The sequence below is a fragment of the Vombatus ursinus genome, unplaced genomic scaffold (assembly GCF_900497805.2).
Source record: "Vombatus ursinus unplaced genomic scaffold, bare-nosed wombat genome assembly UNPS02014837.1, whole genome shotgun sequence".
NCBI classification, from domain to species: domain Eukaryota; kingdom Metazoa; phylum Chordata; class Mammalia; order Diprotodontia; family Vombatidae; genus Vombatus; species Vombatus ursinus.
This window is the reverse complement of record NW_020954615.1, coordinates 401975-416216: the sequence shown is the minus strand read 5'-3', so window position 1 is coordinate 416216 and position 14242 is coordinate 401975. Positions and strand designations below refer to the sequence as shown.

At 47.1% G+C, this 14242-nt stretch overlaps 1 protein-coding gene across 2 annotated transcripts in view; it reads left to right on the top strand.

The window, feature by feature from the left end:
- The first annotated feature begins 8872 nt into the window (after positions 1–8872).
- PAIP2B (poly(A) binding protein interacting protein 2B) overlaps positions 8873–14242 on the top strand; it is a 69930-nt gene continuing 64560 nt past the window's right edge. The window contains exon 1 of one of the 2 annotated variants that reach the window (XM_027840004.1): positions 8873–9006. The gene's annotated coding sequence lies outside the window, so the exon portion shown is untranslated. The remainder of the gene's footprint in view (positions 9007–14242) is intronic. The other variant, XM_027840005.1, reaches the window with a different exon arrangement.

Genomic DNA, 14242 nt, shown 5'->3' with positions numbered 1-14242 from the left:
CATCCATCCATCCATCCATCCATCCATCCATCCATCCATCCATCCATCTATCTGTCTATCTATCTATCTAATCTATCTGCCTACATACCTACCTATCCATTCATTCATTTACAGATATAAATTCCTCCCTGTCTATGGAACCTTCTTTATAACAAAAACAGTGAAGTAAACCCAAGCCCACTTCCTCAAACATATATACAACATTCTTTACCTATAGGCTTTATCTTTCTTCAGGAGTTCTTAACTTGGGGTCCATGAAGTTGTTACTGTTGTTGTTTGAAGAATTATATTTCAATAATAGCCAGCCTTTATATGGCATTTGGGCAGCTAGGTGGTACACTAGATACAATGTCAGGCCTGGAGCCAGGAGGACCTGAGTTCAAATTCAGCCTCAGGCACTTGCTAGCTGTGTGACCCTGGGCAAGTCACTTCATCCTGTTTGCCTCAGTTTCCTCATCTGTAAAATGAGCTGGAGAAGAAAAGGGCAAACCACTCCAGTTTCTTATCAAGAAAACCTAAATGGAGTCACAAAGAATGAGACACAACTTAAAGAACTGAACAACAAATATTAACCTTTGTAAGGTTTACAAAGTGTTTCCTATATCTTATCTCGTTTGATCCTCACAACAACCCTGGGGGATAGGTGCTATTTTTATCCCCATTTTACAGATGAGGAAACTGAGGCAGACAGAGGTTAAGTGTCTTGCCAGGGTGCCCTAGCTCCTAAGTATCTGGGGCTTGATTTGAACTCAGGTCTTCCTGATTCCAGGCCCAGGGCTCTGTGTGTCCCTTAGCTTTGTAATACTTTGTATTTTATTTTATGCATTTAGAAAGTCTTTTGAAATGGGGCCCATAGGCTTTATCAGACAGACTGCCAAAGGGGTCCATGCCCTGCTCAAAAAGAAGGAAGAATATATGTTTTATTACCTGTTCTCCAGGATCAAGATTGACCATTTCAATTACTTAGAAGCTGGTTTCCTTTACTGTTCTCCTTAATATCATCCTAGTCATTCAGGAAGCCATGTGGTGCCATGGATACAACGCTAGGACTGGGGTCAGGAAGCATCAAGTTCAAATCCAGCCTCAGATACTTACCAGCTATACGACTTCAGGTAAGTCACTTTACCTCTGTCTGACTTGATTTCCTCATTTGTAAAACGGGGATAATAAAAGCACCTCCCTCCCAGGGCTTTTAGGAGAATAAAATGAGATAGTAATTGTAAAGCCCTAAGCACAGTGTGCCTGGCACATGGTATGCACTATGTGAATGCTAGCTAGTAGTGGTAGTAGTAGTATTCCACACGTCCCTGACTTCCTTGGTCACCTTTTCTTAGGGTATAATAATGTTCTCTTACATTCACATACCAATTTGTTGCAGCTCCTCTCTCAATGATAAGCATCCATATTGTCCTCAGTTTTTTGATGCCACAGAAGTGCTGTATTTTGGGTCAGGCCCACGTCAGTTTTGTCTTTGTCTCCTAAGCATACTAGCACAGGGAGCACACAGTAGGTCCTTCATAAATGCTTGCTCATTGATTGCCTCTGACCTCCATGGGCCTGTGCCCAGGCGGCTCCCCTTTCCCCTTATCTGTAGATCTTCCCTCAGGGGTCCTCTACCCCCTCCTACACTTTGGCTGCTGCCCTCAGGCAGATCCCCACCAGCTGAACCCCGGGAGATCTGTTGCACCTAGAAGCAGAAGCACTCACTCTACACCATAATGTCCTTGAGCTCTGGGACCCCAGGCCATAGACCCTCCTTTGAACTTAGTGCCTCATGCGCCCTCCCCCCCAATCAGACCCTGTGGTTTTGAGCTTGTCCTCCATTAGGACCCTGTCTGGCTCCCCATTCATTAACCCAGCTGAGTTGACAGAGAGGTGACCTCCTCTTTGGGGACAATGGCCAATGGCCACTGTTCTTTGTTTCCATCTGTCGGGTCCAAGTACTTCCCTACTTTAGGACGCTGAACCACGAGTCTAGGTTTGGTCTTTGCAGTACTGAAAGAAGACCGTGTACTCTGGTTCTGCGAATGTTTGTTAATCACCTCCTAGGTGCTACACACCGTGCTAAATACAAAAATGAAAGTGACTCAGATCCAGACCTCAAGGAGCCTATCATCTTAAAAAAAATCAAAATGACAAAAACAAAAACCTCCAAAACAAAACAAAACAAAACAAAACAAAAAACCGCATAGCCCTCCCTCCTTTCAGGAGAAAGGTTGGAATCTGCTGGTATGGAATGCCTCATACCAGTCACATGAGTCCTTGCACTGCTTGGTCTTCCCAATTGTCCTTCTTTGTTCTAACTGGAGAACATCCAGAATTGGCTGCCATGTCAAAACAAATTCATAAAACTTTCTTTTTAAAAGAAATTTCTGGGACTCGCTCATAATCGGTATCCCAAGGGTCACACGGTTCCTATGACCCTCCCAGGAATCTGGCAGAGCCATTTCATCACCAAAGACCTTCGATGGTTTTGAAGGCAAATTGCAATGACCTCTTTTCTGCCCACACCACTGGTTGGAGGGAGGCTGGGCGGGGGCAGTCCTTTCACAGAGGACTTTGCAGAACTTAAATGTCCTGAAGGTTCTGCAATGCTTACATGAAGAAGCTGGTGGCAACTTTCTGAGCCTCTGACTCAGCCCTGAAACCCTGAAGCTGCTGGGGTGGCTTATCAGTTGTCATGTCCAGATCTGACCTGGAAGTTCTTCACTTTTGCCTGGAGACGGGATAACAGTGAACACGGTGACTTGAGGCTCTACTGGGTAGAGAGCCATGGGGCTCTATCTGTGCATTTCCAAAGTTATGGCCAAGTCCAAGAGGTGGAATTCACAGGGAAGCTTCAATTTTTGCTTTACTGATTACCTTCAATTTATCTTGTATGCATCTTGTTTGTCCAAAGTAGTTGGCACATTTTCTCCCCCATTTGACTGGGAGTCCCTTGAGAACAAGGACTATTTTTTTGCCTTTCTTTGTATGCCTGGTGCCTGGCATACAGTAGGTGTTTAATAAATGCTTGTTTGTGGGGGCAGCTAGATGGCACAGTGCATAGAGCAACGGCCCTGTCGTCAGGAGGACCTGAGTTCAAATTCGGCTTCAGACACTGGGTACTAGCTGTGCCACCCTGGGCAAGTCAACAACAAAACAAATAAATGCTTGTTGATTTTGTATTTAAAAAAACTTTATAACAACTAGAGCTTCCTAACAATAGGAAGGGAAGTGGTGAGCTCTTTGTCAATGGAAGTATTCCAGATGAAGTTGGACAGCCATTTGTCTGGGATGTTACTGAAGAGATTATTACTGCTTGTGTGAGCGACCAGACCAAATAGCCTTTCATGTTCCTTCCAACTCTAAGGCTCTATAAAAAGCAGGGTAGAATTGCCCTGATACTGGGCCTGAGCCGTCTGCCTGGTTAATTTTCAGAGACAAACAGATGAGCCTTTGATCCTTCTCCACCCCCCCCCCCGGCCCCCACCCAGGTCTTTCTTGCTTACTTGGCAGAGATCTGCCAAGGGTTGTTTCCCTAGGCCAGGGCAAGGCCGTCGCTCCCCACTAGAAAAACAAACAGGAATCTCCCGCTGGGCTTCTGCAGGCACTTGTGCTTTCCCCAGGCATTCTATAATCCTTGATGTCTTCACCTCCACTCCCTTCCCCGTCCCCTTTCTGCTTTCTGTCCTCCCTCCACCCTTCTGGGCTGGACCAATGATAGAGAGCAGGGCTTGGGGCCACTTGGCAAGAAGATCTGGTCCTGGCCGTGATGATGGCAGACACCATTCAAAACCACAACCAAACCCAAACCATTCCCCAATAATCGATACTCAGCTTCATGGGTCTTTTGCGACTATTTCTTCTCTCAGATTGTATTTCCTTTCACCAGTCCATCAGGCATGCCTAAGAATGTGGCTCTGGGAGCATGTGGTGGCTAAGCCAAGCCAGTGGGAGCTGGGAGCCAAAAAGTAGATCATTCCCCAAGCAGAGGGACACAGGAGGGCCTCCCCGGAAGAAAACCTAGCACATAAAACAAGGTTTCACTCCTCTCCCACAGGCCACATTCAATCCAATCCAATCCAGTACCTCCTCTGGGCAAGTTGGCTGGTTGGTTGGCTGGTTGTCCTCCATTCTCGAAGACCACAATGATATCACCATGCTAGAGTCAAGGTACAGGGTGTCTGACTGGGGTTGATCAGACCCATATGAGCTCAGAACGCTCTACCACAGGGCAGGTACAGATAGTCCATATGGACATCTGGAGTGGAGATGTCTCTAAATTTGCACATCTCCCATTTCTTTTGAGCCGCCGAAAATCTGTTTTGCTCATAGAGCACAGTGTCTTCTTTGATGTGGGCACGCCATGCCGGGTGGTCCTCTGCCACCATCATCCAGGTCACCCAACTGATTCCAAAGTTCTTCAGAGAGACCTTGAGAGTATCCTTGTATTGCTTTTTCTGTGAACGCTTGCCTTGTGTGAGCTCTCTGTAAAATAGTCTTCTAGGCAAACATAAGTTTGGCATTCAAACCACATGGCCAGCCCACTGGAGTTGGGCTCTCTGCAGTAGAGTTTGAATGCTTGGCAATTTAGTTCGAGAAAGGACCTCAGTGTCTAGTATTTTATCTTGCCAGGTGATTTTCACAAGCTTCCTAAGACAATTCAAATGGAATCAATTCAGTTTCCTGGTCCAGGTTTCACAGGCATACCACAATGAGGTCAATACAACAGCTCTGCAGACCTTCAGTTTGTAGGCCGTCTACTACCTCTTCTCACCCACACTTTCCTTTGAAGCCACCCAAACTGAGCTAACTCTGGAAATTCATGTTTCAACATCATCATCTATGTGAACATCACTGGAAAGTATCCTGCCAAGGTAAGTGAACTTAGCCACAGTATTCAAAACTTCTCCATTTGCTATAACCAATAGTTCCATGTATGGATGGTGTGGTGCTGGTTGATGGAGCACTTGTGTTTTCTTGGTGTTAACTGTTAGGCCAAAATCAGCACCAGCAGCAGAGAACTGATCCATACTTTGTCGCCTCTCAGCTTCAGAGGCTGCATGGAGTGCACAATCATCTACAAACAAAAAGTCATGCACCAACACTCCCTCCACTTTAGTCTTGGCTTGAAGCCTTTTCAAGTTAAATAGTTTACCATCAGTGCGGTAGCTCACCTTGATATTGTGTTTATCCCATGCTAAAGAGCATGGGAGCAAGCACACAGCCTTGCTTCACTCCACTGGTGACTGGGAAAGCGCAGGAGCGTCATCCATTATCTAGAACCTGGGTAAACATACCGTCACGAAATTGATTTACAATACTGATGAACTTTTTGACGTAATTTTCCTCAAGCCCTCATGACTGACAGTATCATAGGCCTTGGTCAGATCGAAGAACATTGTGTACAGACCTCTGTTCAGCTCCTGGCATTGCTCATGGAGTTGTTGGGCAGCAAACACCGTATCAACCATCCCTCGGCCCTTTCTGAAGCCACATGGGCTCTTGGTAGATGACCGTCATCCAGGTGACGGATCAGCCTATTAAGGACTCTGGCAAGGATTTCACCAGCAATGACTAAGAGAAAGACCCCCTGTGATTGTCACAGCACAACCTATTTCCTTTACCTTTATAGAGATGGACAATAGAGGTGTCCTTGAACTCCCAGGGGATACCGTATAATACGGAAGATTTCAGTCACCTTTTGTATAAGCACTGGACCCCCTGCCTCTGGGCAAGTACCCGTCAGGGAGTCATTATTAGGAGAATGGTAAATTTGGAGTCAGAGGAACGGGTTCTAAATTCCAGATCTGCCACAGACTAGCTATGTGACCATGAGCAAAGCCTTTCCCTTCTGGGAGCCTCAGCTTTGTCATCAATGTAAATAACGTAAATGTCATAAATGTCAAATGAGGGGTTTGGACCAGATGAGTCCTTGAAGCTCTAAACTGACTGTAGTATATTTCAAAAATAAACCCTGACCCCTGACCCTGACCCTTCCGATGGTGAACTACTGATATTTCTAAAGCATTTGGTAGCTTGATCACAATCTTCCATCTCCTCCCAACTCCTGTCTCATCCCCTTGCACTTTTTTTAAACCCTCCCTTGTAACAAATCAAGGCCACACATTGGCCATGTTTGAAAACATTTGTCTTCTGTGCCTCTAAGGAACCAGAGTCTCTTACCACGGCCTTACAAACACCAAACAAAAAATATACTGGCGTACAGTAGAGAAATGCATGTGAACTGTGTGGTTGCTGTTTGCTTTCCCGGTCAAATGGTACTGTATAGCAAGATAAATTACATCAGCAGTTTTCCCCCTTGCTTATCAGGCAAAATTTCTACTTATCTAAGGCAAACGGGTGACTGGTTCTTTACAAGGGCACTTCCCAGTATTATATAAGCATTTAAGGATACCTTGGCTCAAGCTGGCTCCAAGACTCTGGACTTAACATGGACGAAGTCCAAGACTGGGGGTGACCTCCATGAGGATTATTTCTTATCTTTGGCTCACTGCTGCCATCTGGGAATTGCTCCGAAACTTATACTCATGGTGTGGCTCAGGCTCAGATCTCCCCAAATGAGGACACGAGTCCCCCAGTTCATGTACAAATACTCAAGGTACCAAATACACACTGGGTTCAGGACAGCTATTATTCCACTCCACAAAACCCACAAAAGATGTAAAAGATACCTAAGGGATCATCAGACACTCAATAAACATTTTTTTAAATTTTATTAAGCACCTACTATGTGCCAGGCACTGTGCTAAATGATGAGGCTACAAAGAAAGGCAAAAAAACAGTTCCTGCCCACAGAGAGCTCACATAGAATCTAATGGGGAAAGAACGGCAATGTATAGAAAAATTGTACAAACATGTACAAACAAGCTATAGCCAAATTGTAGAAATCAACAGAGGGAAAACACGAGTCTGAAGGGAAATCAGAAAAAGCTTCTTGAGCTGAGACTTAAGGGAAGGCAGGAGGCCCGGAGATGGAGATGTGGAGGGTGAGCATTCCAGCCAGTGAAAATGTCCACTCGGGAGATACAGCAGCGGTTGAGAAAAATAACAAGGAGGCCAGTGTCACTGGACTGAAGAGTACATGAGGAGGAGTAAGACTGGGAAGGTAGGAGGGAGGGGGCTGGGTTGCAAAGGGCTTTGCACTACAGAGAATTTTTTATTTGATCCTAGAGGTGATAAGGCGAGGTTGTTGTTCAGTCTTGTCTGCCTCTGTGACAAAGGTGATCTCTCTTGGCAGAGATACTGGAATGGCTTGCCATTTCCTTCTCCAGCTAATTTTACAGATGAGGAAACCAAGGCAAACACAAAAAGGTTGAGTACTTTTGGCTTGGTCAGGACTAAATTTGGTGCTTTGCAACTCCTCTGCCCCATGGCTCCTAGGTCTGACCTTTATGGCTGAGAAAAACAAGTAAATTCCTCTTGGATGTTACACGTCCACCCCAGTCTTTTCTTGTCCAGGCCAAACATTTCCAGTTTCCTCAAGTGATTCTCACATAGAATGACTCTTCACCATCTTGGTTGCCCGCTTCCAAATGCTCCCCATCATATCAATAGCCTTCCTAAAATGTGGCACCCTGAACAACATTCTAGATATGGTCTGACTGGCAGAAAACGATGGGGCTTTCACCTCCTTATTCCTCAAAGGTGTATCTCTGTCTATCAGTCAATTAACTAGTGTGTATTAAATACCTACTGTGTGCTACACAGGGTGCTGAAAATATAAAGGCAAAGGGGTCAAGGGGGGGACAATCTAATGACAACGTGCAAACCACAAGCTAAATTGGAGATAATCTAAGAAGGAAGGCATCTTGGCTTCTACTCATATGGATCCTGGGACCATAGATTTAGTGATGGGAGGGTCCTTGGATGTCACTAAGCCCAATCCCTTCATTTTACAGATGAGGAAACCGAGCTTCTCTGAGGTTAAGGGGTTTGCAAAGGGAGGGGGGAGGAGGAGGTGCTATTATTACCCTCCTCTTCCAGATGGGGACTACTGAGGTGGACAGATGTTCGGCGAATTGACGCGCAGGGTCACGCATCAGGTAGCTAAGTGTCGAGCTGTGAGGCCAGCGCCCTAACCACTGCACCATCCCGCTGCCTAACACGAGCCCCAGGCAAAACAGGAGATTTACTGAAAGCCTTTGCAACAAGTGCTCGTCTCTCGGCCGCGTCGAGGTGCCCTTGCAGCCTCCGTTTGTTTCTGCCACGGACGCCACGGAAGCCCTTCATGCCTTTGCCCTGCACAGGGGAGCTCCCGCTCCTCTAACCTGGCTGCTCCCGGGCAAGTCAAGCCAAGACGTCACTTCTCATTCTCTTTACAATTTTGACAACCGGGGGAAATCCCATCAAGACCCGCCCCTTAACTCAGAGCCTTCTTAATACTGATTGGTTTATCCAGATCAGAATGGCAGCCCCTTGGACCAATAGAACCATGAGCAGGACCAGCGCCTGTGTAAACAAACCCCCAGGTACCCGTCGCCCCGCGCTCCTCCCCCACGTGGGGACCGTATTAGCCCTTGGGCCAATCTCAGCTCCGGATTGGCGTAGTCTGGTTTTTAGCCAATCAGTGACAACCTTTACGCAGTGGTCAAGCTCCATCCCGGGGGGGACCCCGCCAGAAAACCAGAAAGTCGGAGCGAGGGGGAGGAATGACGTCTACAATAACCAACCAGCAGCCGGAACGGGCCAACCGAGGGGGCGGGGAGACACTCTCTTCTGGACCAATCCGAGTCAGGGATTCTCCATCGCTGGGGCTGAACGGCAGCCCCCTCGACCCAATGGGGCCAGCGGGGCGGCGAGCGACGGCCAATGGGGCGGGCGCGGGGGCGGAGCGCGAGGCGAGTGTGCCGAGTGTGGTAACGGAGCGAGTGGCATCGGCAGCGGCGAGGGCTCTGGAGCTCGGGCTGCCCTCTTGGTGCTTGAGGACCACGGCGGTGGTGGCAGTGTCGGCGACGAGGGCGGCGGACTCCTGGCGGGCGGAGAAGCCTCTTCTCGGCCCAGGTGAGGGGGGGGCCCGCGCTGCGCGCGCTGCTCCGCTCCGGCCACTGGGGCGCCCCCCGCCGCGTGCTCCCGGACACGGCGCGCGCCCTCCGGACCCGCGTGCGCGCTCTTGCACGCGCGCCCCTGATCCAGGTGGGGAGGGGAGGGCAGCGGCGCCGGCGCGCGCGCGGGCTCCGGGACGGCGGCGTGCACTCGGGATTCTGCCCCAGCCGGGCTTCCAGGAGTGGGGGCGGGGGGTGCCATTGTCACCCCTGGGTTCGACCTGGGTTCGAATCCTGCTCAACGGCAGTCTCTTATTGGCTTCCTTGGCCCCAGTTTCTTTATCTGTAAAGCGGGGAGGCTAGATCCCAGGATCGTAGATTTAGAGCAAGATCTTAGAGGTCACCGGGTCCCTGCTTTCTTGATTTTACATTAGAGGAAACTGAGGCTCAGGACCACAAAGAGGTCCGAGGCAGGATTCGAACCCAGGTCTTTTGAGCTCTTCACCCACAGCACTTTGCTGATGATCTCTAAGTGTCTGCCAGCCCCAAACCGTATGATCTCGGTGCCCCATAAATGCGTGTTCAGCACTAAACTCTCTTCCCCAGAGAGGAAGGGGCTCAGGCACCTTTTTTGGGTCAGGGGGCTTTAACAGCTCGTCTCTCGCCTCGCCCCGGTCAGTGGGCAGAGAGACTGCCCTCTCATACCCCTCTCTGTTCTCTTCTCTCCCTGCAGTCCCTGTGGCTGGCCGGAGCCGGGGTCTCGGGGTCTCGGGGTCTCGGACTTCGAGGCTCCTTCCCCGTGGCTCGCTTCTCCTCTCAACTTGCCCCCCTCACCCGTCCTGTCCCCTCCCCCACCCCGGCTTTGCTGATTGGGCGGCTCCAGGCTGGGAGAAATTGACCCGGGTGCTATAAACTGGCAAGAAACAAAACCCTGAAACATTGTTGCCTCCTCCCTCCCCTTATCCTGCCCCCTTTAAGATGCAGCTGTTCGGAGAACGAGGTGGCCTCCTGTCCTGCCTGCTTACAATAGTGAATATTGCTGTTAAGAGTGAGGGGCTGCGGTGTGGGGCAGGAAGTCGTTTCTTTGGGTAGTCCAGGAGGTGGGCATGTGCTTTGGCATGAAGGGGGGCAAGGAGAAACAATGTAGTCTGTTGGGCTGGATTCACACCCACCCCCCCCCCGCTATGGACAGCACAGGACGAGGGCCAGGGGCCCTGGGACCCACCCTTTATTTATAGAGACGCTAATGTGATCACTCCGAATTTCCTAACTGATTTTGGAGGACCCACTAGACCATGCCGAATTTTTTTTCAAATGGAATGAAATTTGGAGTGTAGGATAAATAGAAGCCTTATGGGGTTTTTCTCTTTTAGTGTTTTTGTGAAAACCCTGCATTGTGCTCTTAACCCAATCCCTGCTTTGTCTCTGGTTTTACCAGACGGATCTAGGTTGTCCCTGGGTAGCAGTGGGGATAATAGCCGCTGGGGTGTCCTGTTTATCACTGTCAGAGCTTTTGGGTGGTGGGAAGAATTCCCCCTGCTCGCTCCCACGTGTATCCCAATAAAAGATGAAACTTCTTAATTTTAGTAGAACAAAATCAGGAGTGCTTGTTCACAGCATTGTTCATAATTATTATTGTGAAACAAACAGCATCTGATCAAACTGGCTGGAGGTGACACATGGTCCTGGCATTCCATATGTTTGAACTGGACACAATTGAAACCAGCAGTAGGAAAATCGCCTTATGTTAAAAGTGCATGTGAAATGGAGCTTTGGCCTCCAAAGCTACAAAAATTCTAAGACAGGTTTTATCATTTAAAAAAAAAAAAAGTCTGGGCCACCCATGTGCCAGAGAGGCAGAGTGAGGCGCTCCAAGTACGGGAGGCCTGCCTCTGTGATCTCCAGGCCTTGCAGCCCCGCCAACTTACTGGAATTATCAAGCTTACCCCCTGTGTGTAGGCAGTCATTCTCTCCTTGTAGGGAAAAGTACTGCATAGCTGTTTAGTTTTTGCTGAATTTTATAAAACCAATCATAGGAGCGTAAGTTTAGGGCTGGAGGGGACCAACCTTATTGTTTTACAGATAAGGAAACTGAGGCCCAGAGAAGTTCAATGACTTAACAGCTGTAAGTGGCAAAGTCAGAATTTGAACCCAAGACCTCTCACTCTAAATCCAGGCCTCTTTCCACTTTCCCACATTTGTTAAAATAATCTCGTGTTTGGCTCACAGATATTAGAATATTAACTTAATTCAACTGAGTTGAAAAAAAGATTTCAAGTCAAACATTTCCTCATGGCCGTTTGTTTTTACCAGTAGCTAGCCTGTGTAATAGAGACTCCATTCTTTTGTACTTCTCTGAACTTCGTTTCCAGAATAACGCTCATTTCATGTTTGCTTATAAAACTTAGATTTCCTTGTCCGTGTGACACCTGGAGTGCACCATGCCTGTGCCGTATTTTCTCTTGTGTTTGTGGAGATGCTGGAGCAGTGAGTTGCGGTGTTCCTCCTGTCTGTCCTGCTTTTAGAACAATCCTCGAAACATGACTTTCTGCATAACATCTTCTGGAAAACTGAGGGTGTTGCCTGTGGCCCCCCTGGCCGGTCTTGCAGCCTCAGGCAGCCCTGGTTTCCACTGTCCTTCTGTGGCCCCGCTGGCCGGTCTTGCAGTCTCAGGCCGCCCTGTCGAGGCAGCCCTGGTTTCCCCTGTCCTCTGAGACCTTCCTTCCACACACACTCTGCTTTTCTGTACTTGTTTGCCATTGAACACAATCCCTTTAGTTTTTGTGAGTCTGTGCTTATGCCTTCCTTGTTTTGCCTTCCCTTTGCTCCACATTCTAAGTCGTTCCAGCATCAAGGCTTGTGTGAAAGTGCCAGGAACAGATTTGCTGGTTTTATAGCTTTTCTGAACTTTTCTAGCAGTCAGAGAGTCTGATTTGGAAGGGAGTCCGCCCGGAGGCCAGCTAGTCCAGTCTGAACCTCAACAGGTTCTGTGGCCTGTAGACTTTGCTTGAAGAACAGTGAGAGCCGCCTGCTGCCTCCCATCCCCCGTTCTGGCTTCTGTGGAGCTCTAATTGTTAGGAAACTTTCCCTTATGAGTCCTCTGACTCTGCTGTCTTGGGCCAAGTTTAGCAGGCTTGGTCATCTCCCAGGTCTGGTTCCTCCCCCCCGCCCCACCCCGGCCCTCAATCTTCTCTCCAGACTAAAACACCCCCAGCTACTTCAACTGATTTTCATATGACATGTCCTGAGTCCTCGATGCCCTCCTCTGGACGGCCTCCTGCTTAGCAGTGCCCTTCTTAAAGTGCCGCTTCCCAGCTGGAGTCAGTATTCTATTTCTGCTGTTACCATAAAGTGCTATGGATTACTGCCTCCCTTGTCCCAGACAGTTCCTTTTTTAATTCCACCTGTGATCATGTTAGTGTTTTGGGGCCGCTATATTACGCTCTTAGCTCAGACTGAACTGGAAGTCAACCAAAACCCGGAGGTTTTTTTTCCCCCAAACTGCTGTCTCTCCATGCTTCCCTTATCTGATATTTGTGAAATGGACTTTTTGAAATCATGTATAAAATTTTCATTTGTCCTGATTAAATTTCACTTATCCATATCATGAAATTGAACAATTATTTATTCTCATGATGTTCTCTAAGTTGTTTTACATGGGTTAGTCTTGGTTCCTCAGAAAGAATGCAAGTTTCTTTACAGGGGTAGAGATCAGGTCTTCACAGGCCTAGCATAATGTTTAGCACATAGTTGGTGCTTACAAAAAATGATCAATTAATAAAAGTTATCCGTCTGTGGAGTATTTGGATCCTGTTCATAATTAAATGCATTAAATTGTTAGAAAACTATTCTTGCCTCTTGCACCAAATAGCTAGCTTCAGAGACTGTTTTAACTTAATAAGGACAAGGGATATACGTTATTTGTTGCAATTGATTTCTTGAAGTTTGTATTCCTTAACCATGCTGGATAGGGAAATTTAATTGTAGTTTTAGTAAAAGCGGTAGTTGAATATGGATTGGATTTCTTTGAGCAGCCAGCCATTCCACAAAAGGGAGTTATATCATGTGATTTCTCTGATGTAGTGCCTCTTGGGGAATCTGGCAGTAGCTATGTCTATATTTCCTTGTCAGAGGAATAGGCAGTTGGCTTCTCCAGCTGTATGTACTTTAAAGACTTTGGGTTCCATTATGTGGACCATCTGAGCTCCAAAATTTAGTTTTTATTTAAAAAAAAGTGTCTATGATCAAGTCCTCGGTCATAGGACCATAGATTTAGACTGTGAGTGTCAGCTAGTTCTTTTCATTTTATAGATGAGGAAACTGAGGCCCCAAGAGGGGAAGGGACTTCCCATAGATGGTAAGTGGCAAGGCAGGGGTCGAACATGGGCCTTCTGACTCCAGGTCATGGAACTCTACAGGCAGGACCTCTTAGGATCCTATATATGCTTTTCCTGGGGGAGATTATCTTTTTTTTTTTTTATTGTGTTCTCATTTGAAAGATAAAAAAAGGATTTTCAAGAAAGACTACCAAAATGGTCAGGGAATTAATATTTGGAACCAGAAATTACTTCAATATAGGAGTTTGTCTCCTAGTGTCAAAAGAGAGCTAATTGTCATCTGGTGATTGGGATCCTGAAATCTGTTTAGATGGACGTCTCATCTTTCTGGTCTGGATGGCTCCACTCTTGGTTCTCAGTTTATATGCTGCTCTTATTTCCCCCAGATTGTAATAACTAACTTTCTGTTACCTTGCTGGAGCAATGTGCTTGGCCATGTGTGAACTGCATGCCCCTGGTGAGATGAGGCAGGGTCACAGTTCCTGCAGAGAGTGTCCTCTGATTAGTGAAAATAAGGTGACCAAAGACATGCTATTTAAGTGTTTGGGGTTTTGCAGCCCTTTGGATTGAGAGACTAGGACAATATCTCCTGATGTATGTATATGTATCTGTAGTGACTATATGTAGAGTCACTGGACATGTATGTGCAGTATTTCTCAATGCTTTTGTATGTATGTGTATTTCCCACTGCTTTTGTTTTTTTCTGGAAGTTTCCTTTTCTAAATTCCATCATGTTATAGATGAATGTGTCATTTGATTGTTTTTACTACATGTCATCACAGATTACTCAACTACATAGGGCCTTTATTACAGTTTGGTATCTTGTTTTTAATATGTATGAGAGAAGCTATGATAATCCTCTGTATATGTGTCAGTATTAATAAGGCCTTAGGAGAAGCAGATAATTTTGTTTCCCAT